Source organism: Hypanus sabinus, unplaced genomic scaffold (assembly GCF_030144855.1).
Source record: "Hypanus sabinus isolate sHypSab1 unplaced genomic scaffold, sHypSab1.hap1 scaffold_131, whole genome shotgun sequence".
In the NCBI taxonomy this organism is placed as follows: domain Eukaryota; kingdom Metazoa; phylum Chordata; class Chondrichthyes; order Myliobatiformes; family Dasyatidae; genus Hypanus; species Hypanus sabinus.
Window position 1 is genome coordinate 561,847 of NW_026779378.1, and position 26,156 is coordinate 588,002.

Here is a 26,156-nt window from a genome sequence, read left to right on the forward strand (position 1 = left end):
TCAGGACCTGAGTGATTCTGCAGAAGTGGAAGCAATAGAAAGACAGGAGGACACAACTGTGGCTAAAATGAGAAGCCAAAGCCAACATAAATGTCAAAGAGAGGGCAAACAAAAGAACAAAAAATATTTGGAAGCTTTGAGAAACCAAAAGAAAACAACAAAGAAATTCAAATGAGCTCAGTGTGTGGAATCATGACTTGTAGTCATTAATGGGTCTCGGTAGCACCCAACAGTCTGAGTCATTTAGAGGAACAAAATATACGAGGCTTCAATTTCTCTTCAAAAGCAAGGTTCCCTGGACCAGTTACCTTTCAACTTTCATTTTGGCAGGCACATACAAACTCTGCATCCTCAAAATTTCACATTTGAAGACCTCCCACTTACAGGTACTCCTTTGCCAGGAGACAACCTGTCCCAAACCACACTTGTCAGATCCTTTCTGATACCATCAAAATTGACCTTTCTCCAATTTAGAATCTCAACCCGTGGTCCAGACCTCTCTTTTTCCATATTTACTTTGAATCTCATGGCATTATGATCACTAATTTCTGTCACCAGCCCTGATCATTTCCTAACAGGTTATTGCACACTTCTACATCAGGAATTCTACATATTGATTAAGGGCACATTTGACAAACTCTACCTCAACTACTTCTTTACAGTTTAGGAGTCCCAGTCGATATATGGAAAGTTAAAATCAGTTACTGAATCAACCTTTTTGTTTATTGACATGGTCTGCAATCTCTCTACAAATTTGTTCCTCTAAATCCCTCAGACTGTTGGCTGCAACCAAGTCCCAATATTGGTTACAATATCATAATTCCCGACCTGAGCTCATCTGGCTTTCCTACGATGCTTCTTGCATTGTGATATACACAGCTCAGCACATTCATTGCACCAGGCTCAACCATCTAACTGCTGAATCTATCTATGATCTGAACATCTGACTGGTGTCAAGGAAACAAACCCTCCATCATTGTCACAAAAACAAAGGAGCTGTTTGTGGACGACAGGAAGAATGGAGACAGGATAACCCCTATTGACATCAATGGATCTGGGGTTAAGAAGGTGAACAGCTTTAAGTTCCTTGGCATAAACATCGCAAAGCACCTTACGTTGTCTGTGCATACCGGCTGTGTTGTGAAAAGAGCACAGCAGTACCTCTGTCACCACAGATAGTTGAAGAAGTTGGAGATGGGGACCAAAATTCTGAGGACTTTCTACAGGGAAACAATTGAGAGCACCCTGACTGGCTGCATCTCTGCCTGATATGGGAACTGTACTTTCCTTAATTGCAGGAAACCTCAGAGAGTGTTGCGGACAGCCCAGCACATCCGTAGTGGTGAACTTTCCACTATTCAGTACCTTTACACAGACAGGTGTATAAAAAGGGCCCAAAGGAAATCAGGGACCAAATTCACCAAAACCACAAACTGTTCTTGCTGCCACCATCCAGGAAACGGTACCACAGCAAAAGGAGCAACAGGCTCCGGGACATCATCTTCCACCAGGTCCTCAGACTGATTAATTCATGCTGATACAATTCCATTTCGATGTTATATTGACTGTCCTATGTACAAACTATCTATCATAAATTACCATAAATTGCACATTGCACATTTAGATGGAGACATAACATAAAGATTTCTACTCCTCATGTTTATGAAGTATGTATCTAATAAAGTCAATTCAATTCAATTCACCCTCTCCATTATCTGTTTGGTCATTCTGGCTCCCATTCCCCTTACAGCTTATTTTAACCACATCACCCGCTTCACCCTCACTAGCACTAGCATGCCTTACCACTTGGATATCAGTCCCCTCTTGTTCTGTTCCCCTAACTAATGAATCCCCTATCACCCCTTTGACTGTCAGGTAATCCCCTTCACCACCAGTTTCTAAAGTGGTCTACCTTTTGTTGTGTTTGATGGGCACAAGAGTTCTCCGCAATGGCTATTTAACCTCATTCCCCTTCCTGACTCTCTCCCAGTTTCCTGTGTCCTGCTCCTTGGGTGTAACTCACCTCTCTTCATGTCATATCTATCACCCTCTCCAACTCCCAGATGATCCGGAATTTATCCATTTCAGGTTCCATCTCCTTAACGTACAGGGTGCACATCTTGTAGGTGAGGACATCAGGGACACTGGAGGTCTCACCACCTTCCCACCAATGTCCCCTCTAATTTGTAATGACCACTGTGCACTCAAATCCTGTACTGTGCACTATTTTTAACTCGGTGACATGTGCACAGTAAATTTTATACAGAGAGGTAATTGTTTTCACAGCTAGCAAATCACTGTTGATAAGTACTTTGATCTCCCCTGGGTTTGATCGAGTTCATCTGCACTCTCACACAACCTATGTAGTAGGCCTGTAACGGGTAATGAAGGATTTTCTCACCAAAGCTTTTGCATATTGCCCATATGTGGTTTGCTTGCTAAATTATGCTTTAAAAAGTCAGATTTGCAAATATTACTCCACTTCTTCCCACTTACAAATTCTCCAGCACCTCTTGCATTGCCACAATACACACAGGTAACACCAGTTTCTATATTGGGCATAAAGATTTCCCGGGGGGGTGGAGTTTCAAGATGGCGACGTAAGCATCTGCCTTTTAGGCGCTCTTTATTTTTTTAACTATAATCACCCTTTAATTAGACCTTTTCGAACTTAATCATATGAGTTGCTACCTTTGATTGACCCTTTTTTCCTAAAATAATAGTTGATCTAATCTTGTCAAACCTAAAATGGCTACAAGTAAGAAATCGGCTAAGGATCCTTTATCCATCGACGCAATTGTTGGTCTTTTGGACACTAAACTGGATGTTAGATTTGCGGCTATGGAAAGTAAATTGGACAATAAACTGGATGCTAAATTTGCGGCTCTGGAAGGCAGACTAGAAGGTAAATTGGACAGTAAACTGTTAAGTTTGGAAAGGAGGATTACTTCGAAAATATCCGATCTTGAAGGAGTTGTTAAATCGCTTGAAACTAAGTTTCAGTCGCAGGCGTTAGAGGTTCAACAGCATGGAAATAAGATCGCGACTCTTGAACAATCAATTTGTGAAAAAGCACGTACAATTGAAGTGTTAGAGAAGAAGATAGAGTCGACTGCTAAAACTTTAGATCAGTACAAGTTTAAAATTACTGATCTTGAAAATCGTTCTCGCAGACAGAATTTGCGCATCATCGGAATTCCCGAAAAAGTTGAGTCCGGTGATTTAACTGAATTTTTCTCTAAATTACTGTGGGAAATTTTCGGTGGTGAAGGTTTGAAAAATGAACCTGTTATTGACCGCGCTCATAGAGTTGCGAGGCTTTCGTCTGTGTCTGATAAACCACGAGCGGTGATTGTTCGCCTTCATTATCCTCGTGAGAAAGAGCTTCTAATTCGATTAGCTCGTAAAAAAGGTATGATCTCCTACAGAAATTATTCATTTCGAATAGTTGAAGACTACTCGTATGAAGTTATGAAAGCCAGGATCGCTTTTAAACCAGTGATGGCAGAGATTCATTCGCTTGGTTTTAAACAAGCTTTAATGTATCCAGCGAAACTTAGAATGGTGCTGCCCGACAACAGTCTACACTTTTTTATCACTCCTGAAGAAGCGAAGAAATTTGTTGAAGAATATCGATCCTCTAGTGCAACTTGAACTATGAGTTACATTGAAGATTTTTTTTTTTGGAGAGAGGATGTTATTTCATTTTAAGTTTTAACCCTGGAAGTTGGGTTATAACTTCTTATTTTGAACTATGGGTCTGGGTCTTTTTTTTTACTATTATTATCGCTTATAGATGCTGTTTTAATCTTTATAATATCCTTTTTTTATATACGTTTGTATTTTGTAATAATGAATTATTTTTTTCAAAATGTCGTTTCTTCTTCCCATAAGTCTTTACTTTTTATAAGCGTTTATTTGCTTGCCTGTATTTAGAAATGGAACAAAGGTTTTGAATTCTTTTTCTTTAGTTTTTTTTTTAAATATGTTGTAGTGTCTGTTAAATCTTTTTTTTTATATAAAAATATTCTATTTTGATAACTTTTTTTACTATATTTTCTCATTAGATTGCTGAATTTATATTCATATTTTGTAATATGGCTTTCTCAAAATGTCGTTTCTTCTTCCCATAAGTCTTGGCTTGTGAAACGTCATCTTTGTATCTGAATATGGAAATTCTTTTTTAAAGGTGTATCACATTTTTAAACTTTAATGTGCATTTTTTTTTTATTAATGATCTTTCTGGTTTTACTATTTTAGTTTTTTTTTTGATTTGTCTGATATGGGTGTGTATGTGTATGTATATATATATATATATATATATATATGTAGGTATATATATATATATATATTTTTTTTTGCAACTCTATATTTTAATTGGGGTGTTATATAGTTTTTTCTTAAAAAATTTTCTTATGGAGCTGCCATCTTGAAATGGGGGTAATATTAGTATTAGTTTATGCGCCTGCCGCTTGGCTTTCTTTCAAAGGGTGGGGGGAGGGGGGAGGGATCTTTTTTCATGCTTTTGCTTTTTATTTTTTTGCTTTTAGTTTATGGGCTGACTTTAAATTGTTAATATTGTTGAGGTGTCAGGATCTCCGGTTGCTCCTGAATCAATTTTCCTTCTTCCTAAATTGTGGGTTATGTGTTTTTTTAACCTTTTATGATACACACAATTAATATTGGTATGATGGATAAATCTATTAACTTTATCTCGTGGAATACTAATGGTTTAAATCATCCGATTAAACGTAAAAAAATATTTAAAGTATTCCATAGATTGAACGCTAATATTATTTTTGCACAGGAGACCCACATTAGGAGGGAGGATAATCAACGTTTTTTTAGGTTCTGGAAAGGTCAACAATTTCACTCAAATTGTACCGCTAAAATTAGGGGTGTGTCTATTTTTATAGACGCCTCAATTTCGTTTACACATTATGAAATTATTTCTGATCCACAGGGTAGATTTTTGTTGATAACTGGTTCACTTTTTAATCGGAAAGTTGTTTTAGTTAATATTTATGCTCCAAACTTTGATTGTCCTGAATTTTTTAAACGGTTATTTACTTCTCTTCCTAATTTGAATGAATATATGTTGATTATGGGTGGAGACTTTAATTGTTGTTTGAATCCTTCGATGGATAGATCTAAACCTATTCGAACCCTTCCGAATAGATCAGCTTTACTTATTAATTCTTTTATGGTTGATTCTGGAATTACTGAAATATGGCGGTTTTTGAACCCTAAAGGTAAAGAATTTTCTTTTTTTTCACATGTATATCATAGTTATTCTAGAATTGATTACTTTCTTATTGATCATCGTTTATTAACAGATGTTATTGATTGTAAATACGATTCTATTGCTATTTCGGATCATGCACCTCTGAAGTTATCTATCAAGATTTCGGATTCTTCTATCAATACTAGATCTTGGAGACTTAATGCTACTTTACTTCAAGATCCAGAATTTATTACCTTCATAAAACAACAAATTGACTTATTTTTTTCAACAAACTATAATGAAGAGATTGATAAAGGAATACTTTGGGACTCTTTCAAGGCTTTTATTCGTGGACAAATTATTTCATATTCCGCTGGTAAAAGAAAACAAAGATATTCAGATATAGCTTTATTGGTGGATAAAATTAAAGAAATTGATAAGATTTATTCTGTTACTCCTACCAAAGAACTTTATAAGAAGAGAGTTGAGCTTCAAATGGAACATAGTTTATTATTATCTTCTTCAATTGAGAATCAATTAATTAAGACTAGGGCTCAATTTTATATTCATAGTGATCGAACTGGTAAATTGTTAGCTAATCAATTAAAAGCTATTTCGACTAAGCGACAAATTATTAAAATTCGTAAACAAGACGGTAATTTAACTACTGATTATAAAGAAATCAATAACACTTTTCAAGATTTTTATAAATCTTTATATCAATCAGAATTTGACGGTGACCGGTTTACGATGGATAATTTTTTTAATAATTTGAATATTCCTAAACTGATAGATGAAGATTGTAGCTTGCTTGATGCTCCTATTTCTATGGATGAAATAAGAGAGGCTATCTCATCAATGAATTCAGGGAAAGCTCCTGGTCCTGATGGTTTTATTGTAGAATTTTTTAAAACTTTTTCTTTATTGCTTTCTCCTTGGCTATGTGAAATCTTTAATGATGCGTTTGTTAAGAAGAGATTACCTCAATCGTTTTATGAAGCTACTATCTCTCTAATTCTTAAAAAAGATAAAGATCCTACCTTATGTGCATCTTATCGCCCTATATCATTATTAAATGTAGACTCTAAGATTCTTACAAAAATTTTAGCCATTAGATTAGAAAAGGTATTACCACAGATTATTTCAGAAGATCAAACTGGTTTTATTAGGAATCGATATTCCTTCTTTAATATTAGAAAATTGATTAACATAATTTATACTTCATCATCTACAACCCCAGAATGTGTTATCTCATTAGATGCTGAAAAAGCCTTTGATAGAGTTGAATGGACATATTTATTTAATGCATTGAGAAACTTTAATTTTAGTCCTAATTTTATATCATGGATTAAATTAATATATTATAAACCTGTTGCTTCTGTTCTTACAAATAATTATAGATCCTCTTTTTTTCAATTATCTCGTGGTACGAGACAAGGTTGTCCTTTAAGTCCTTTATTATTTAATATTGCATTAGAACCTTTAGCTATTGCTATTCGTGAGTCTCCTAATATTTTTGGTATTACCCGTAATGAGAAGTTATACAAATTATCGCTTTATGCTGATGATTTGTTGTTATATATTTCTAATCCTAGTAGGTCTATTCCTGCTATTTTATCCTTGTTGGCTCAATTTGGTAGTTTTTCTGGTTATAAGTTAAACTTAGATAAGAGTGAGTTATTCCCTTTAAACGCGCAAACTTTATTGAGTGATAGGATGCCATTTAAAGTTGTTACTGATAACTTTATCTATTTAGGTATAAAAATCACCAAGAAATATAAAGATTTATTTGGACTGAATTTTTTACCTATGCTTCATCAAATTCAGCAACTTACTACTAGATGGTCTCCCTTATTTTTATCATTAGTTGGTCGGATTAATGCTATTAAAATGATGATTTTACCGAAATTTTTATATTTATTCCAAGCTTTACCAATTTTTATTCCTAAATCTTTTTTTGATAATATTGATTCAAAGATTTCCTCATTTGTTTGGCAAAATAAAAATCCTAGGTTAAGCAAAAGGCAATTACAAAAGTCTAAAAAAGATGGTGGTCTAGCTTTACCTAACTTTAGATTTTATTATTGGGCGAATAATATTCGTAACCTAATGTACTGGAAACTAGATTTGGATTCACCTGTGTGCCCACAGTGGGTAAATTTGGAATGTAGTGAGGTTAAGGGATATTCTATATTTTCCGTTCTTGGTTCTTTTCTTCCTATTGATTTAGCCAAATTCAATAAACAGATATCTAACCCTGTTGTTAAACATACACTACGAATTTGGTTTCAATTTCGCAAATTCTTTAATCTGAAAAACTTTGCTTTGGACAGCCCTATTTTATGTAATTTTTTTTTTAAACCTTCATTGACAGATCAAGCTTTTAGTATATGGAAAAGGAAAGGTATAAAATGTTTTCGTGATCTTTTTTTTGAAGGTACTTTGATGTCCTTTGATCAACTATCCAACAAATTTGAATTACCTAAATCTAATTTTTTTAGATACTTACAAATTAGAAATTTCTTACATAAAATTCTTCCATCTTTTCCTAATTCAACTCCATCGGATTTTTCAGATTTGATTTTTACTTTTAATCCTTGTCAGAAGGGATTAGTAGCTTTTATTTATAACATGATTATGAAGATACAGCCAGAAATATCGGATAGAATTAGACAAGAATGGGAAAAAGAACTTCGATGTAATATATCAACAGATAAATGGGAAAAAATTTTACAAATGGTTAATTCCTCCTCTATTTGTGCTAAACATGCTTTAATACAATTTAAAATTGTACATAGAGCTTATATGTCTAAAGATAAACTTGCCCGATTTTATTCGCATATCAATCCTCAATGTGACAGATGTCACTTAGAAGTGGCTTCATTGACTCACATGTTTTGGACATGTCCCACTTTACATAACTATTGGAAGGACATTTTTGATGTCATTTCCTCAGTATGGAATATCGATTTACAACCCCATTTTATTACTGCAATTTTCGGTATACCAAATGAAGATGGCAATCAACTTTCCCCTTCAATCAGACGAATGATTGCCTTTGTAACATTAATTGCCAGAAGGTCTATATTACAAAACTGGAAAGAAGTAAATCCTCCTACTACATTTCAGTGGCTCTCCCAAACTATTTCTTATTTGAGTTTGGAAAAAATCAGAAGCACTATCTTTGATTCTTCAATTAAATTTGAAGAAACCTGGGGACCATTTATTCGACACTTTCATATGAATTAATTTGGCTTATTTCAGATCCTTTTCTCTACTTATACTTGTTCAGGTATGGAGTTCTGGAGTTCTTTTCTTGACACCTTTATATATTTATAAAGTGTTATTATTGCCCATGTTAGTGTTAGTTTAGTATTTTTTTCATTATATATTTTTTCTCATATATAATTTCAATTTTTTTTTTCTCTTTTTTCGACGATTATTTTTGTTTTTCATATATATTTACATAGACTTGATTGATTTATGCACCTTTTGTTGATGGATGTTTTAATAGGATATTATTATCCTATTACTAATGTAATCTCAAGTTTATTGAATCTGTAATCTATTCATTATTTTGTGTTGTTTTTTTTTATATATGAAATTTAATAAAAAGATTGAAAAAGAAAGAAAGAAAGATTTCCCCTGAACCCTCCTGACGAATTAAGGGTATATAAAAAATTCATTTTGAACCTGTGTAACCTCTGGGTAAAAGAATAATTTGGAATGAATAGGAATTTTGAACTGGTGAACTCCGTCTTCAGCGTTTAGCTAAGACAGACTCATTACCCGTTCTCTGTGGCTTGCAGAGAGACACATTGAGAGCTGATAAGATTATACATTGTATCCTTGTTGTGAGTATCCTTGGAGGAGGACTCACTGATAGGGACAGGAATGAACATCTGTTTGTAATTAAGTCAGGGCCTTGCAAAGGGAATAACTGATAAGGACTGGACAGTCCACCCATCTATAATTAAAACCAAACTCTGTTATCTAAGTAATTAAGTTTTGCATCAACACACTTAGTGTGTGTGCCAGTTCAAATAACATCTTGCAATATTAATGTATGGGATGTACTATTTATAAATATATGGCTGTAACCCAAGTCATTCGACTTGTCAGAAGGTGGCAGTGCTCCCCTTTGACAACTGGGTCTCAAAACTCCTGCAGGCATTTGAATGCACAATAAACCATGGCGTCGATAAGAAGCTGGTCTCCTGAGTTTTATTCAGATTCAACTTTAACATTTGGCATCATGAACAGCATCCCAATATAGGTAGTGCCAAGCAGACGGGCTGAGTAAGCATCTGGACCACTCCGGGGACTGCGGAGACCGAAAGGAAGCCCAATGGGTATTTGTCACTCACCGTTAGTTCCTTTGGACGTACGGTGCCTCACTCAAGGCTGATCACATAACTTGACAGGATCAGGAAAGAATTTGTTGGGAGATTTGTATAAGGTAGGCAAAATTTTACTAAGTGGCCAGGAGGCAGACATGCCAGGTAAATTCATCCATTAAGCAGGAGGTGCCAGCCGGGTACATTTATCTCATTGTTTATTGAGCAGGAGCCTTTGTGCCCAATAAATTACTTAGAGACCACTGGTCAATTGCAGACGATTGATACGAGTGGGCCAGCAGCAGCCCGACACAATTTGTGTGAGAGTTCTTCAGACAAGGAAAAATATTTGTGAATGTTGAGTGCAGTGCTGAATAAGAAATTGGGGAACAAAATGTGGCCACGGATGGGGGAGGGTGCAGGAGCCTGGGTTATTATCTCATGAGAACAAGCAGTAAATTTGATTTGGATAATGAATTGAGGAAAGAAGTGGAAATTGTTGAAAAGGGAATGGAAGGAAAAGGCAGTTGTAAAGCAGAACTTTGCTGGCTATGCCACTGGTGGCATAGTGGCTTCAGCGTTGGACTTAGAGGCAAGAGGTCCCGAGTTCGAATCCAGCCGACTCCCTTACACTGTTTCATCTGTGCTGGGTTAGAGCTGGTGAACAAAACAACTCACCCAGCAGAAGGCAATGGCAAACTACTGCTGTAACTTGCCTTGTACATGATTTCCCAACACCACACAGTGGCGTAGAAGGAAATCCTTGGCTAACTGGAATAAATTCCATATGTGAAATACCTTTAAAGTGGAACAGTATATTATCAGCAAGTTGGAGGAATAATGCATGTGATAAAGGGATAGAGTCGTGGTCACCAACCATTTTAAGCCCAAGATCCCCTACCTTGGCCTTACTAAAATGCAAGATCGACCCAGATCAATTAGTTACACGCATGCACAGGAGGGCAGAAAAGACCGGAAATAAAACCCCACAACCTGGAAGTAGAAATAATGTATAAACACTGGGGCACCCGCCCTTTTTTTGCACCGCAGACCAGTTTAATATTGACAATATTCTTGCGGACCGGCTGACGGGGGATGGGGTGGGTGGGGGTGTGAACCACGATAGGGATACAGCGATACTCGAAGCAGGTTCCTTATGATCAGTCTATTCCGTAATATCGTTTTCGCGCCTCTCGGCACTTAGCTTCTGTCCCGTGCTGCTCACGTTTTCTCCGCTGAAAAAACTCAACACATTTGCATTTAAGTGCAGGGTGCTTGGACTCGGGGTACCGAAGCAGATTTGAGGGCTTCATTGCCTCATTGGACAGCCTCCTGCCCGCCCTCCACCAGATGCCTTGGCTTGGTTTGGTTGGTCGTGGGTTGGTTGAGAGGACAATGTCAGGGCCGGAGGTCCCTGTGCTGGGGCCGTGGTAGACAGTCTGGAGAGAGTGACCGACTGAGCAAGGAGTGTAACAGGGCACGCGCCCGCCCCCCCCTTGTAGGACCTATCAGCCGACAAAAGTTTGTTTCATCAGATCACAGCATGGTAGCTGCTCTGATACCTATGAAACGCTGAGCCCGAATTAGGTCGACGGCGAATATTTTAGCACCAGATTCCCCACGAACATTCAGTGTGCTAAACAGGTTTAGAGGCAGCACTCCAGGCCAGTAGTGACGGCACTTCCCACCGGCCGCCCGAGGCCAACTGGTGATCTCTGGCATGAGAGTGTCACTGCGGTTCGGCGACTGATGACCTCGCGTGCACTCAAGTTCAACAGTGGGCTGACAGGGAATGAGGAAAGGTGCAGCTGACTCATGTTGTTTCCTCGCGACCCAGTGGTTGGGGACCACTGAAGTATACTGTGTAGTGCGGGGGAGTTACACGCATGTAGAAAAAATGGAACTAAAACCCCACAACCCGGGAACAATCTCTAAACAGTTTCTTCCTTTCTTCCCTTTTCCCAGGATCTACTGAGGAAATCTCAAAAGCAGACTAGTCGATCACAATCAACAGCTTGGCGACCACTAGGATAGAGGTAAGTACTGCAGAAGGAACACCAAAGTTTGGGAGACGTTACAAACAGAGCATGAATGGATGGATGGGCGCCGAAAACAACAGCAGGAAAAACAACGTAAGCAAACCAAGGCCGGTCTACATAGGAGAGAAAGGCAGGAATGTCAGTCTAAAGTTACAACTGATAGGGAAACATGGAATCCCGAACCCATGTCTGGCATATCGACACTGTATGAGTTTTGTGGCCTGCTAAAGCACTTTCTTAGGAGACCAAGCCTTTAATGATGGGAATCTGCCCCCCCCCCCCCAATTTAATGTCTTACTGCTCCAATGCTTACCAACTAAGTTAGCCAACAGCATTAACAAATAATATGGATTGGCCTGACAATGACCAAAATTGAATGCAATGAGCTTTGACATATCATTGGACCAGGGCTTTCAAATGCCTATCAACCCCGAAGAGAACTAATATTACAGGTGAATGGAGACTGTCTCTGTCTGTCGATGGAGTAGCACTAATTCTGTGCTGCTCTTAGTTTTCTCTCCCGCTCACAGCTTAAATTTTGAATTTCAAATTTTTAATTGCTGATTCTTGAAGGGGAGTGACATGTCTATGTCTACGAGAAGTGGGAAGAATCTGCATGAACCTACTGACAAAGGTAATGAAAAAGGAAAGACATCGAAGGAAAGATCTGATGAAATGCCATCATGGACTGAAGATATTGTTCGGACACTGAAAACAATTCAAGATCAGAATAAGGCAATTAAAGATCAACTGGAAAAGAATATAATGAAATGAACTTATTTCTGGGAAAACTTAAAGATATGGAAACTCAAGTTACTAATCATGAAGAGGAATTGAAGTTAACTAAGCAAAAACCGTCTGAAACTATAACCTGTTTGGAAAAAAATCGTTAATAAGATTATTGATTTGCAAACTAGGTCTCGCAGAAACAACATACGAATCATTGGATTGCAGTAAGGAGCTGAAAATGGAGACATAATTGTTTACTTTGGTAAGCTCTTTCATGATCTATTTCTGACTATTTCATCACAGCTACTTGCTATTGAAAGAGCACACAGGCTGTCCACTTCGAAATTTAAAGACTCAACCAGATCAAGATCTGTTTTGGCTTGTTTTCATCACTTTAAAATAAAAGATCAAATAATGCGACAGGGAAGAAAACAGAGTTTTCAGATTCAGTGAGTCTGAGCTCCGTTTTTACGAAGATTATCCAAAAGAAGTAATGGAACAAAGAGCAAGATTTGCTTTGGTAATGAAACAAGCATATGATAAGAAACGATTCCCCTCTTTGAGTTACCCGACAAGAATGAAAGTTTTTCCTCCTAATTCTTCCCCATGTACTTTCTTTGACCCAAAAGTCGAGCTGGATTTTGTCCAGGCTATACCAGTCACCACCACTGACGTTACTACTGAATGAACTATCTGAAAAGCTGTTTGTTTATCTGTATATTACTCACACTACAAAAAGAAGATATATGAAGGCTATTTGGATATTTCATTGACAGATTAATAAAAGAAGAAAAGAAAACCTGCTCATCATTACATCCTATTGGATTTTTGTTTGGAAAGAACATTTACGGATCAAGTTTGACTGTTTAAATGGTTAATTACATATTTGACTGAGAAAAGAGGACAATAGGATTTGTTCCTTTTATCTAATATTTGGTTTGATTTTTTTTGTTATTTCTTAAATTACTAACTGGTAGTTTTTTTTTCTACCAACAGGGTTTCTTTTTATATATTTATCTGGGAGGGTTAAGTTACTATGATTTTACTAATTAATATTTCCATCAATTTAGATCAGTTAAGTATACTATTAACTTTTTTTCATCTGTTTTATTATAGCGCCCTATAACTGAATTTAAAGTTTTCTTAGGGATTTAAAGCTAAACTTAAGATGGGGCTGGCTATTCTCTATAAGAGATTATGTTATTTTGGTTCTTTTACTGTTTAACACATGATAGAATGTAAACACTCTCCTTTGTTGAGACTTTACTGTCTTTCTTGCAAGGTCATTTTATTTATTTTATGTACTGGCTGGGGGGAGGCAGAGATGAGAACAACAGAGTGGCCCATGTCTTTGCATCTATCTTAGTTCACTTGCCTTTTTTTCAGGCTTTTGGGAGGGTGGGTGGGTTTAAAGTTAGGAGTTTTTTTTTTCCCCATTGGGTGGTTCCAGAGCATGCGTGTTTTCTATCTGGCTTTATTCTTCATCACTGCCATCTTTGATAATCCCGTATTGGTATGTGTTCTGCACATGTATAAAGTAAATTAGAATAAAATTATAGTATGGCAGTTAAATGGATTCATGTAATCATTTGGAATATACGTGGTTGGAATTATCCTATTAAACAAAAAAGACTTAAAATTATTAATCGGTTCCAAACTGATATAATTTTTGCTCAGGAGACGCATAACAAGGCAGGAGATCAAAATAGATTTTTTCGCTGGTGGAATGGAAAACAGCTCCATGCTACTTCTCAGAGCAAAAGTAAGGGTGTGTCTATCTTTATTAAATCTAATATATTTACTCAAGAGGATAATGGTCCTCATTAGGTCAGATTCTAATGGTAGATTTTTAATTGTTAAAGGAGTGACTTGTAATAGAATGGTTGTTTTGGTTAATTTGTATGGTCCTAATTTAGATGATCCTGCTTTTTTAAAAAAAAAATATCTGCTTTACTGCCAGATTTAAATGAGTATATGTTGTTAGTGGGTGGGGATTTTAACTGTTGCTTAAATCCTATGACTGATAAGAGCTCAACTAATCAATGACTTCCAAATCATTTTGCATCAGTTATTAACTCTTTTTTGACCAATTTTGTGTTGATCGAATTATGGAGGCATTTACACCCTGATAACAGAGAATATTGTTTTTCTTTCCATGTTTATAAAATATATTCAAGGATTGATTATATTATAGTTGATCCCTGTCTTTTGCCTAATGTTAAAAACTGTGAATATGACGCTATTGCTATACCTGAGCATGCGCCTTTGAGTTTGTCCTTTGAATTTGATGATGACATTTTTGGCCGTCCACCATGGCACATGTCTCAGACTTTATTGCAAAGCTCTGACTTTATCCGTTTTATCAAAAGCCAGATTAAAGAATTTTTTACTTTTTAATGATATAAGTGGTATGTCTAAATTAATTATATTGGATACATTCAAAGCATTTTTAGGTGGTCAGATTATTTCTTATTCAACTAAACTTAAAAAACAGACTGAAGCAAAATTAGATAAAATTTCAAAACAAATTAAAGATTTAGATAATATCTATGTGACTTACCCTAATATTGACATTTAAAAAAAGGGTGGAACTTCAATCATAATATAACCTATTATTAACGCATTCAATTGAAGTTGATCTATTTAAGTTAAAGACCCAATTTTATATGTTTGGAGATAAAAATAATAAACTACTTGCATCTCAATTAAAATCAGCTGGAGCCAAGAGGCAAATTTTGAAAATTCGTAGAAAAGATGGTACCCTGGCTCGGGATTATGAAGAAATTTATAAGATTTTTCAAGACTTTTATAATGAACTTTATAAATCTCAATGTCCAGTGGACTCTTCTGAAATGAATGTTGTGTTTTTTTACAAATGATTGCTTTCCCTAAAATTTCTGTTGAGGATCAAAAAACTCTGGATGCCTAAATTACTGAATCCAGAATTCATGAAGCTATTTTCTCAAGGCAATCTGGTAAGGCCCTGGGACTTGCCGGTTATCCTGTAGAATTTTATAAAAAATTTGGAAAATTGCTTTCTCCGTATATGTTGGAGATGTTTAAAGAATCTTTTGTGAAAAGTGATTTACCCTCTACTTTTTATGAAGCTTCTATTTCTTTAATTCTCAAAAAGAATAAAGATCCTTCTGATTGTGCCTCATACAGACCTATTTCATTATTGAATGTTGATACTAATATTCACTTAAAGATAATGGCCAATCTGTTGGAGAGTATTTTGGGTAAAATCATTTTTAAAGATCAAACAGGCTTTATAAAGGGTCATTATTCTTTCTCAAATATTCGGAGATTATATAACATTATACATTCACCTTCTTCTAAAACTCCACAATGCCTTATATCTTTGGATGCTGAAAAAGTATTTGATTAAATTGAATGGAAATATTTATTTAATACTTTAGAAAAAAATGGTTTTGGTATTAATTTTAATAATTGGATAAAAATGATATATAAAGCTCCTATTGCTGTTGTTATCACTAATAACTGTAGGTCTCCTATTTTCAGCTATCACGGGGGACAAGCCAAGCTTGTCCATTAAGTCCTTTGTTATGTAAATTAAGATTCGAGCCCCTTGCTATTGCTCTTTGTGAAGCCGAAAATATTCATGGGATTTTTGTGAATGAGACCATGCACAAGATCTCTCTTTACACTGATGATCTATTGGTATAGATATCCAAGTCTGAATAATCTATTCCTGCTTTGCTAAAATTATATGACTAAATCGGAGACCTTTCAGGATACAAAATAAATTTTAGTAGAAGTGAATTACTTCCTTTAAATGAATCTGTCTCTATATATGATAATATTCCTTTTAAAGTTATGGATTCTTTTAGATATTTAGGGGTTATAATTACTAAAAAATATCAGGATCTTTATAAAGCCAATTTTCCTCCTTTAGTGGATTTTTTTAGATTTGTTTTTACAAGACTGTTTAATGTCTTTTTCACAGTTAATGGACAAATATGATATCTCTAATACACATTTTTCAGATATTTACAGGTTGGGAATTTTTTACGTGATTTTTTAACCAATTTACCCCTTGGCCTGCTCTTTAAATTTGGCTTATGCTATTTTTCAGTTTAAACCTTGTCAAAAACAATTAATAGTAATCCTTTATAAACAGTTAATGAATGCTCGCATGTCGCCTAATGATAGGGTTCAACGCACCTGGGAAGTACAACTTCAACATTCACTTTCAGATAATCAGTGGAGTAAAATTTATTATTTAGTCAATAATTCACCTATCTCCACATGCCATATCTAAATTCAGTTTAAGATAGTACACAGGGCCCATATGTCCAAAGATAAATTGGCTCATATTTTTTCTAATATAAGCCCTATTTGTGACAGATGTACTGAAGAAGTAGCTACTCTTATGTTTTGGTCAGGTGCAAGTTTAAACAATTTTTGGAGGGATGTGTTTGGAATATTATCTAAAGTTATAGATGTGGATGTTCAACCTAATCCACTTACAGCAATTTTTGGGATTATTCCAGAAGAAGCACGCAAAATGTCTGCTTCCGCCCAACAAAATTTTTATATTTATTTCAGAATATTCCTGTTTTTGTTTACTAAGAAGTTTTTTTGATCGGATTGGTTCTATTATTCTATCTTTTATTTGGGATAATAAAAGACCAAGAATTGGTAAATGTCATTTGCAAAAGTTGAAAAAGGATGGTGGTCTCACTTTGCCTAATCTATGAATGTATTATTGGGCTGTTAACGCGGTGTATGTCCTTCTGATTACATTGGGTTGATAGGAATGAACAGCCAATATGGGTAGACCAGGAACCGAGAGCTGTGAAACAGTTTTATTTAACTTCGTTATTCGGAGTTACCTATACAATTAGCTAACGTTGCTAATTTAAACCTATATCCTGTGGTTAAGCACTCTTTACAAATTTGGATCCAGTTCCGCAATTTTTTTAATCTTAAAAAGGTTAAACTTTGTAGTATAATTTATCATAATTACTTTTTTAAACCTTCTTGGAGTGTTGCAATTTTTTTTTTACTTTGGAAAAATAAAGGTATTAATTTGTTTTTGGATTTATTTAAAGAAGGCAGATTGAGGTCTTTTGAACAATTTGTCAATAAGTATTCTCTCTTATATTCACATTTTTTACAATATCTTCAAGTTCGACATATTTTACAAAAATATTTAAATAATTTTCCTTACATATTGGAGGCTGATTTGTTAGATACTATTATGAATATGAACCCCTCGTTGAACGGTTCTGTTGGAAGAATTTATAATTTATTATTACAAAGGGATAAGCGTCCTTTACTTCAGATTAAACGGGACTGGGAGAAGGAACTCAATTTCTCTTTTATATGGCAGAATTGGACATGGATTCTGAAGCTGGTTAACTCTTCTTCGATCTGTGCTAGTCATTCACTGATTCAATTTAAAATTGTCCATTATTACCATTTGACGAAGGAGAGACTTCCGAAAATATTTCCCAATGTTGACAAGTATTGGGATAGATGTAAAAATGAGATAGCCACACTGACACATGTGTTCTGGTGAAGTTCAATATTAAATCAGTTTTGGAAGTCAGTCTTTTCGACAATTTCTAAAGCACTCAGAATCAACTTACAACCTAATAAATTGACTATGCTTTTTGGAATAATTCCTCAAAATATCCATGGTGTTTGTTACATTGACAGCTAGGAGGGCCACCTTGTTGAAATGGAAGGATATATCAGCTCCTACTTTGTCACAATGGCTCTCTCAGGTGATGCTGTGTCTTGGAGAAAATTAGAAGTCGAACCTTTGTACTTTTATTTGATTTTGAGAACAGATGGGGCTCATCTGTTCATTATTATCATTTCAGTTAACTGATAGATTTCCTCCACGATCTAAATGTAAATTTTTTTGATATATCTTTTCTTTCTTTTTGGCGGTTTGATGTTTATTTTTAGAAGCTTTTTGTATGACGCACGGCTCCGGGGTTGTACCTCCAATGGGTTTCTTTTTTTCCCCCTCACTTTTCTTTCTTTTAATTTACAAAATTTTCAATCCTTAAGATAATTTCCTCTTTTATGAGGCATTGTAAGTGTTGTTACTTCAATGCTCTTGTGCTATTTTTGAATAATAATAATAATAAAGATATGAAAAGAATATTAAAGGTGAATATGTTCAGTGGGAAGAAGGATGTGAGCAGGCTATATCTGCGGAACAGAAATGGGAACAACCACCTTCCACGGGACAGGTGGGGACAACAAACCATTTAGAAATTGACAAGCAAGGATGCTTCCTACCGTGAGTACCACACCTCAGGAAGAGCCCAATGTAATATTGACAGTTGCTGCTATTCCAGTTCCGTATATGATTCATATGGGGGCACCTACAACCACTCTCAATCGGGAAATAGTATCGGAAAAGGGATTGCAGTTCTCAGACGCAACATTCACTCTGTCTGGGTTTGAAGGCATGGAATGTACGTATTCACATAACCAGCCACTGGAGGTGGAATTCCACGGGAACCATTGTGAGGTTTCATTTACAGTCAGCACCCCGCAGTCGGGGGTGTAATCCAGCAGGGTGAGACTTGCTCTGTCTGTTGGAAGTTGTGATTCCCTGCACAGGCAATGGTGTCACCCTGTGACAGGTGAACAACTGACAGCTTCCCCAATTTCCGACCCCCCTTGTTGTGGGCACCTAATCTGGACTCCACTGCATTTGAACCCCTTCTGCCAGTGGTCGACCCCTACGTGACTCTGTGCTATGACCCTACGGGGTGCTCAGCTGAGGAAAGCCAATGTTATGCACCCCTCGAGGGACAGAAGTTCCCAGTCATGGTGATTGGAGAGGTTAAAGGAGAAGTGGGCAGTGCATTACTGGCCGAATTTCCGGATTTCCTTTGGCGACAGACAGAACTGGTGGTTCCCCATACCGCTGTTAGTGTTTGCCCTGGGTTCAAGCCAAAGAGCCCAGATTTCATTGCCTACACCTTGCTGAAACAAGCCTCCAGCACCGAGGGAGACTGGCAAGACTTGGCTGTGGTCCAACTCCGATACTGGAAGGAGTCTGAGGTGAAAACGGGACATCTGGTAAGACATTCTTTTAATATTGACCGATCCCAAGATGCTGTACCACATCTCTGAGCAAATTCAGGCCATGAAGTCGGTCGCACCAACTGTCCCCCTATCCAGATCACTGTGAAAGAAGGACAGACTCTCCCATCCATTCTGCAATACCCCCTCTAGCCCGTCCGGATCACAGTGAAAGAAGGACAGACTCTCCCATCCATTCTGCAATACCCCCTCTAGCCCGAAGCAATTTTATGAGGATGGAAACTCTTTTGTAGATCCAGCAGGGAAACGATATTCTTGCTATGCGATAGTGACAGACAGTGAAATTGTTCAGCAAGCTTCTTTTGAAGCATCTGACTCCGCCCAGAAGGCTGAGCTGTTTGCTCTGACTCGTGCTCTGTTGCTGGGAACGTTTACACAGATTCCCGTTATGCATTTGGGATTGTACATGACTACGGGGCTCTCTGGGAACATTGAGATTCCTGACTTCCTCTGGCCACCCCATTAGTAATGCCACCTTTGTAAACAACTTACACACCGCTGTACAGCTACCTCGAGTTTTGGCTATTATGAAATGTGCAGCCCACACTCGCTTGTCCGACTGTGTCACTAAACACAATGCTCCAGCAGATCAAACAGTGAAAAGTGCGGCACTATCCTCAGTAGTTGTAGCTTCCTCGGGTTCCCCGTCAAGCAACCCTCCATGACTAAAGCAGAATGGGTTTGCCAGACATGAGGGAGGTAAATAATTTTCAGGGGGACGCCTCTGAGGAAGAGCGCAAACTGTGGTCACAGATGGGATGCCAGAAAGACCAAGACCTAGCTTTTTGGATTACCCCAGCGGGACAGGTTTGTGTTCCTACACAGTTTTTACCAATATTGGCTGATTATATACATGATTTACCACCCCTGGGAAAGGAGGGAATGGTTGGTAGCCTGCACCCTGCACAGCGGGTACGAGTCCCTTGACAGGTGGACGTTTTTCTGTCTACAAATTGATTTTATTGAATTACCAATGGCCCACACTCTGTGGTGAAAGTAAACGAAGGGGTATGTAACGAACTAGCTATCAAGCAACAATTCCACTGTGTACACCACCCACGGGCCGCTGGCAGAGTGGAAAGAGCCAAAGACACTCTGAAGAGTAAATCGGCCAAACTAACGGCGGAGGCTGGACTCACTTGGTTGAAGGGCCTACCGTTAGCCCGATTCCACGAGGGTTACCCCATAGGGGAAAGCGGGGTTGTCACCTGTTCAAAACATTCATGGATGGCCCATGAGGATATCCTGGGGACCAAGACCTTGTGCACCATTGCTCCCAGAAAGCCTACCAGCAAAATTAGATATTGGAAGAGATGGGGAAATAAATATGCCAACTAACCAAAATTTTCCAAGCGTTACATTCACAGGTATGACAGGCTTACAAGGAAGAGAACTACCCAGCAGAGAGGAGTGACTATCCCACCATAGAACCTGGGAATTTATCCTGATCAGGAACTGGGACTGAGGGAAAGTTGGACCTCGGTGGAGAGGACCATATGAAGTGTTACTGACCACTCCGATGACCGTGAAACTGGAGGGGCAATACATTGAAGAGACTGCAAAGATGTTACTGAAGGAACTAAGTAGAAGGACTCTCTCAGACTAAAGGAAATTGTATTGGTTGATAGTGGAGAGTGATGAACCTCTAGGTTTCTTGCCGTGGATTGTCATTTTAAGAGATAGTGCCTGAGTGACGTCAGCCGGCAGCTTTCTGGGGGGGAGAGAGAGAGGGGGGAGAGAGAGAGGGGGGAGAGAGAGAGGGGGGAGAGAGAGAGGGGGGAGAGAGAGAGGGGGGAGAGAGAGAGGGGGGAGAGAGAGAGGGGGGAGAGAGAGAGGGGGGAGAGAGAGAGGGGGGAGAGAGGGGGGGAGAGAGAGAACACGAACGCACGCTGGAACTATTTGACCACGCAGCGTGTTTACACTTCCCAGTTTGTTTCATTGAAGCAAGGATTATTCATCCATTGTATACCGAATGTGGGATTGTCACTTTGTTTGATCCTTTGGAGTGGATCTGTTGGTTTGGGAGTATCCTGTGAGGACCACTCGTGCTAGCCCTTGCCTGGGTGTGGTAATTCACTTGAAGAGGATACCCCTGTGATCAATCACTGCTGGTGATAATTCGTATAATCCAAATGGGGATTTGTTGGAGTATCTCGCGGCTACCACTTTTGTTAACCCTTAGCAGGATTTGGGTGTGTTCTGTGGTAAACACTTGTGAGAAGGGATATTCTGTGGTAATCACTGACGGTAATACTTTGTGTGTTGGATCTGGATTGGGAGTACCTTGAGGAATCTAGCTGTGCGTTAACCCTTGCTTGGGTGGTCATACCCTTTGAAGACTTATCCCTGTGATAAGCTAATTTTGGTGATATTTTGTATGTGGATTTAGAGCAACGATGGACAAGACCTACAGTGACTGTTATCCTGTTTTACCACCATGGAATTTGAGGAATTCAATGTAGTTGCCTTCTCTCGACATTCACCTTGGATTAAAAATATCCCTCTCGTCATTTACTCCATGGCTTAACTGAACTTTTATGCTTCACCATCTCAAGACTTTAAGCTTGGTATTCCCTGAGCTCAGTGGTTTGGGAGTTATATTTACACATATGTGTACTCATATCACTTTTAACTTTAGATTATTTTGCTTAAGTTGTTATACAAGTAGATACTAATAAAGACAGCGCTTTTAACATCAAAACTAGACTCCAGGTGTTGTCTACAGCTGCTGGTTCATTTAAACCATTACCGGTGCGTAATAGTGGTGTTAGTGTTTATGTCTTTGAGAGGGCTCACCCCAGCATCCAGTTAAGATTTTTCTGTCTCTGTCACACTTATGCCAAATGGGTAGAACTAGGGGCCCTGACAGACACAGTGTTTTGACAGGTGTATCTCAGGCCCCCACCAAACAGAATTTCCTACACTGGGAAACATGCATCGTGGCTGTACTTGCAGGTGCCCAGCAGCGGAGAGGAATAACTGAAACTGAGCGATCTTTGATGATAGTTTTTCTCTCCTATGGAGTGGCCGGGAATTCACAAGAGACAGTCAATTTGGCTACAGCACTTGAGGAGCTGGCCACAATACTGCAGGGGCCCTAACAGAAACACAGGCCCAAGTAACAGAAATACCCACTGAAATGATTGCAATCCGGCAAACAGTCCTACAGAATCGTACGGCTTTAGATTTTATCCCAGCTGAGAAAGGGGGAACCTGTGCTATTATTGACACAGAATGCTGCACCTTTATCCCTGATGTGTCTAATAACACTACATCTCTCTCCGAGCACACTGCCTAGGAGATTGACAGCATCAAGAAAGTAGGGCAGGATTTACACGGGTTCACGGAAGGGTCGAAATGGTGATCTTCAAAGGCCTGTTTGTAATATGTGGGGCATGATATTGCATTACGTCCTAATAGTTGTACATATCATTGTTATAGTTACTGTTGAATGCAGTTTTTCTCACTGAGAAGTCAAAGCTGTACTTGGTTGCTTTCTCTGTAAAAAAATTACTGTTTTGTTGCTCATGTAATGATCAAAAAGGAGGGAATGATGAAGTATGGTTTAACACTTCATTAAAAAATAGCAGCCTGTTTTTCTGAAAGAAACTGCTGATGATCAATAGATGTACTAAGCCATGCTGAGCCATATTTCTTCTTCAGGGTAGCTAGCTATGGTTTCAGGATGCTTATCTCCTTGTGTGTTCATGCGCAGAGATAGGACAGCGTCAGTCTGTTCTGCGTGTGTAAGCCATTATGACTATTTTGTAATTTGTCTTTAGGGGCTCCAGCCTGTCATGTAGTAAATAACTTTGGTTCCAGCCTGTCTTGTGTGCGGAGTATCTGGATGGATATATCTGTGGTGAAGGGGAATTGTTAGTCAGTTAGTGGATTGGGTGGGAATTCCTGTTGGAGTGGCTAACTGAGTAAGCCCCGGGTACTTAGAATAAAGAGTTTGTACTAATACAGTCTCTGAGTGACTCTCTCCGGATTTGACTTCCACAGAATGGGATTGGTTTCAAACGGCTGGGCTGCTGGAAGAACAGTACCAGACCTGCAATGATTGCAACTGGGTCTGACAGAGGCCTTCAGTCTCACTCCAGCTGTTTCCTACCTTCTCTTGTACAGGTATGTAATGTCTAAAGGACCAGTGTTTGAATGAATGAGACTCACACAACTTTCTCCTGACTGAATCACTGGAATCTCCGAGTCAGATGGGTCCTCTCCAGTTGATGCTCTCAATCCTCGGGCTGGTTCACATGTTGCTGTTCCCTCATCTTCAGTCGTGGGTTTTCTTCCAATAAATCTCTCACTGCAGGTCTAACGTTAACATGAAAGATAATGAAGTACATTAACAATAAAAAGCAGAACCAAACATTTCTGCTTAATGTTACTAAGAACAAAACTCACTGAAATTTAAACGTTGAAGGCAGATATAATGATCTCAGTGAAGAATCTTTTATTGTCCCTCACATGATACAAAAGAATATGGGATAAAAAGGAGCCATCATTCAGTCATGGTAAGACATAAGGTACAGAATTAGGTGATTTGATCCATCTGGTCTGTCCCACCATTTAACCATGGCTGATTTTTTATTCCAACACCATATTCCTGCCTTCCTCCTGTAACCCTGAAGCCACTTAGCAATCATGAATATATTAATCTCTGTCATAAATATACCCAAATCGCAGCCTCAACCAACCTCTGTGGAAACAAATTCCACACTTCGGACACCTAATGGCAAAAAAAAATTCGCAACTGAATTTTAACGAGAAGCATCTTTATTCTGAGACTGTGCTGTCAGATCACAGACTCTCCGTCTAATGGAAACATCCTCTCCATGTCCACTGTATCCAGGCTGTTCAGCATTCGGTAGGTTTACTTAACCAAAGCTCGCCTCCACAAACCCCACCGTCCCTCTGAACTCCATCCAGCACAGGTCCAGAACCATCAAATGCTCCTCATACATAAAGCCGATCACTCCTGAGATTATTCATGTGAACCTCGTTAGCAACAACTGTACTGAACACATTCCCAGCAATAACAGACAAACTGGTACCAGGATAATTGATAGGGAAAAGTTCTGCTTTCTTTACTGATCTACTATCACAGATCGAGTCATTTCCATTTCCAGGTTAAATGTAATAAAAAGAAAGTGGAATTACCAGAAACACTCAGCAGGTAAGGAACAGCTGCGGGGAGGGGAACAAACTTTACAATTCAGGTTAATGACGTTTCGTCAGAATGACTTCAAACATTTAGTTTTTAGTGCAACTTGAGATTCTGCCTGATTTCCACCGAGTGACAAACTGGTGACAGTTTGAACACCAGACTCACGGGTCTATTTCTACTGTTGTAAACACGGAAAAGCCGGTCCAGAGACGTCAGAACACACCGCAGCTACTGAATTAATTATACAAAAATGACAAAGATAGAAGAAACAACAAGCACTTTGTTATATATACTTTGATCCTCACCAAATTTTTATCAACACACTATAGAGAATTTCCCATCCGGACACTTCACGCTTTGCATGGTAACTGCGAGGATCTGCACAGTCCTTTGGATCCAGATCAGTCCTCGGTAAAGCAGGCAGTGAAATCAAAGATTCCCACAACCTGGGACGTTCTCCTTTCTCACCCAGCACAGTCCGGGAGAAGACACAACAGCCAGAAAGCTCCAGGACAAATGCGAGGAGCCTCTGGAAGCGGGGCGAGTTCGGGAAGTTGATGGGACTCGGTGGCCAAAACCACACCACGTGACCTTGCATCACAAAGCGGAGGGCGGGGCGAATCTGCGGCACACAGTCTCACGTGACCTGTCGGCGGGACTTACATTTAAATTCTGCAGAAACAGACAGCCTGGGCTCCTGGTTTGGATCGTTCAATGCAGATTAAGTGGAGTTGACACATTTCTGACGAGCCCAGATAGTTGGGAAACAAATGAATTCCTGGCCCTCAGTTCGGGGCTCACGGCCAACATCGGATCTCCCCGCTCGGGATCGGTCTCAATACTCACCGATGGGAAAGTGATATCTTCGGCCCGCAGATAGTGATCCCGACGGAAGAGTCGAAAGTCTTTCCCGATAACACAGCCGACCTACTTCAACTCTGAGCGGAGAGGATAACACCGTCCAGCCGGAGACTGTGAACATGCGCGAAGAGATTGTTACATCATCGGGAGGCGGGGCCTCTGAAACAGACGCGCGGCATCTGCGGTTAAATGGGAGGGGCAAACGGGATCACGTGTCGGGATTGGTGACACCCCCCCGCCCCCCCCCCCCCCCCAGGCAGAGACTCCAACTGCACATTAGTCTGTGGAAAGATCTGTGGATATCGTCTGTCCACTCTATCTATTCCTCTCCTCATCTTATAAACGTCAATCCAGTCTCACCCCAGCCTGCGCCGCTCTGGAGAAAACAACACGTTTGTCCAGCCTCTCGTTATAGCTCATGCCCTCTAATCCAGGCAGTGTCCTGGTAAACCTCTTCTGCGCCCTCTCCAAAGCCCCGACATCCTTCCGAGAATGGGGGAGACCAGAACTGTATGAAACACTCCAGATGTGGTCTAACTAGTTTTGTAAAACTGTGTTACGAGCTGCAACGTTTTAGAAACGAACCAGCAGCAATAGAGTTCACAACAGAGTCTGGTTTTGATGTTAAAACCATTCTCTTTATTAGTGTATAGTAACTTAATGAAATAAAGGAAAGTTGACAGTGTTAAGTGTATATA

The 26,156-nt window shown here is 38.7% G+C and overlaps 1 protein-coding gene across 4 annotated transcripts in view; it reads right to left on the bottom strand.

Annotated features, from left to right (window-relative positions):
- The window catches only part of LOC132386791 (gastrula zinc finger protein XlCGF8.2DB-like), a 142,462-nt gene that overhangs the window by 23,251 nt on the left and 93,055 nt on the right, over positions 1-26,156 (bottom strand). For 2 of the 4 annotated variants that reach the window (XR_009509666.1, XM_059959134.1), the window contains exons 1-2: positions 25,444-25,570; positions 23,598-23,744 (exon numbers count right to left, since the gene is read on the bottom strand). The exons of 1 other annotated variant lie outside the window; for it this stretch is intronic. The gene's annotated coding sequence lies outside the window, so the exon portion shown is untranslated. Of the gene's footprint in view, positions 1-23,597; positions 23,745-24,902; positions 25,122-25,443; positions 25,571-26,156 lie in introns of those variants that run through there. One more of the 4 variants, XM_059959135.1, reaches the window with a different exon arrangement.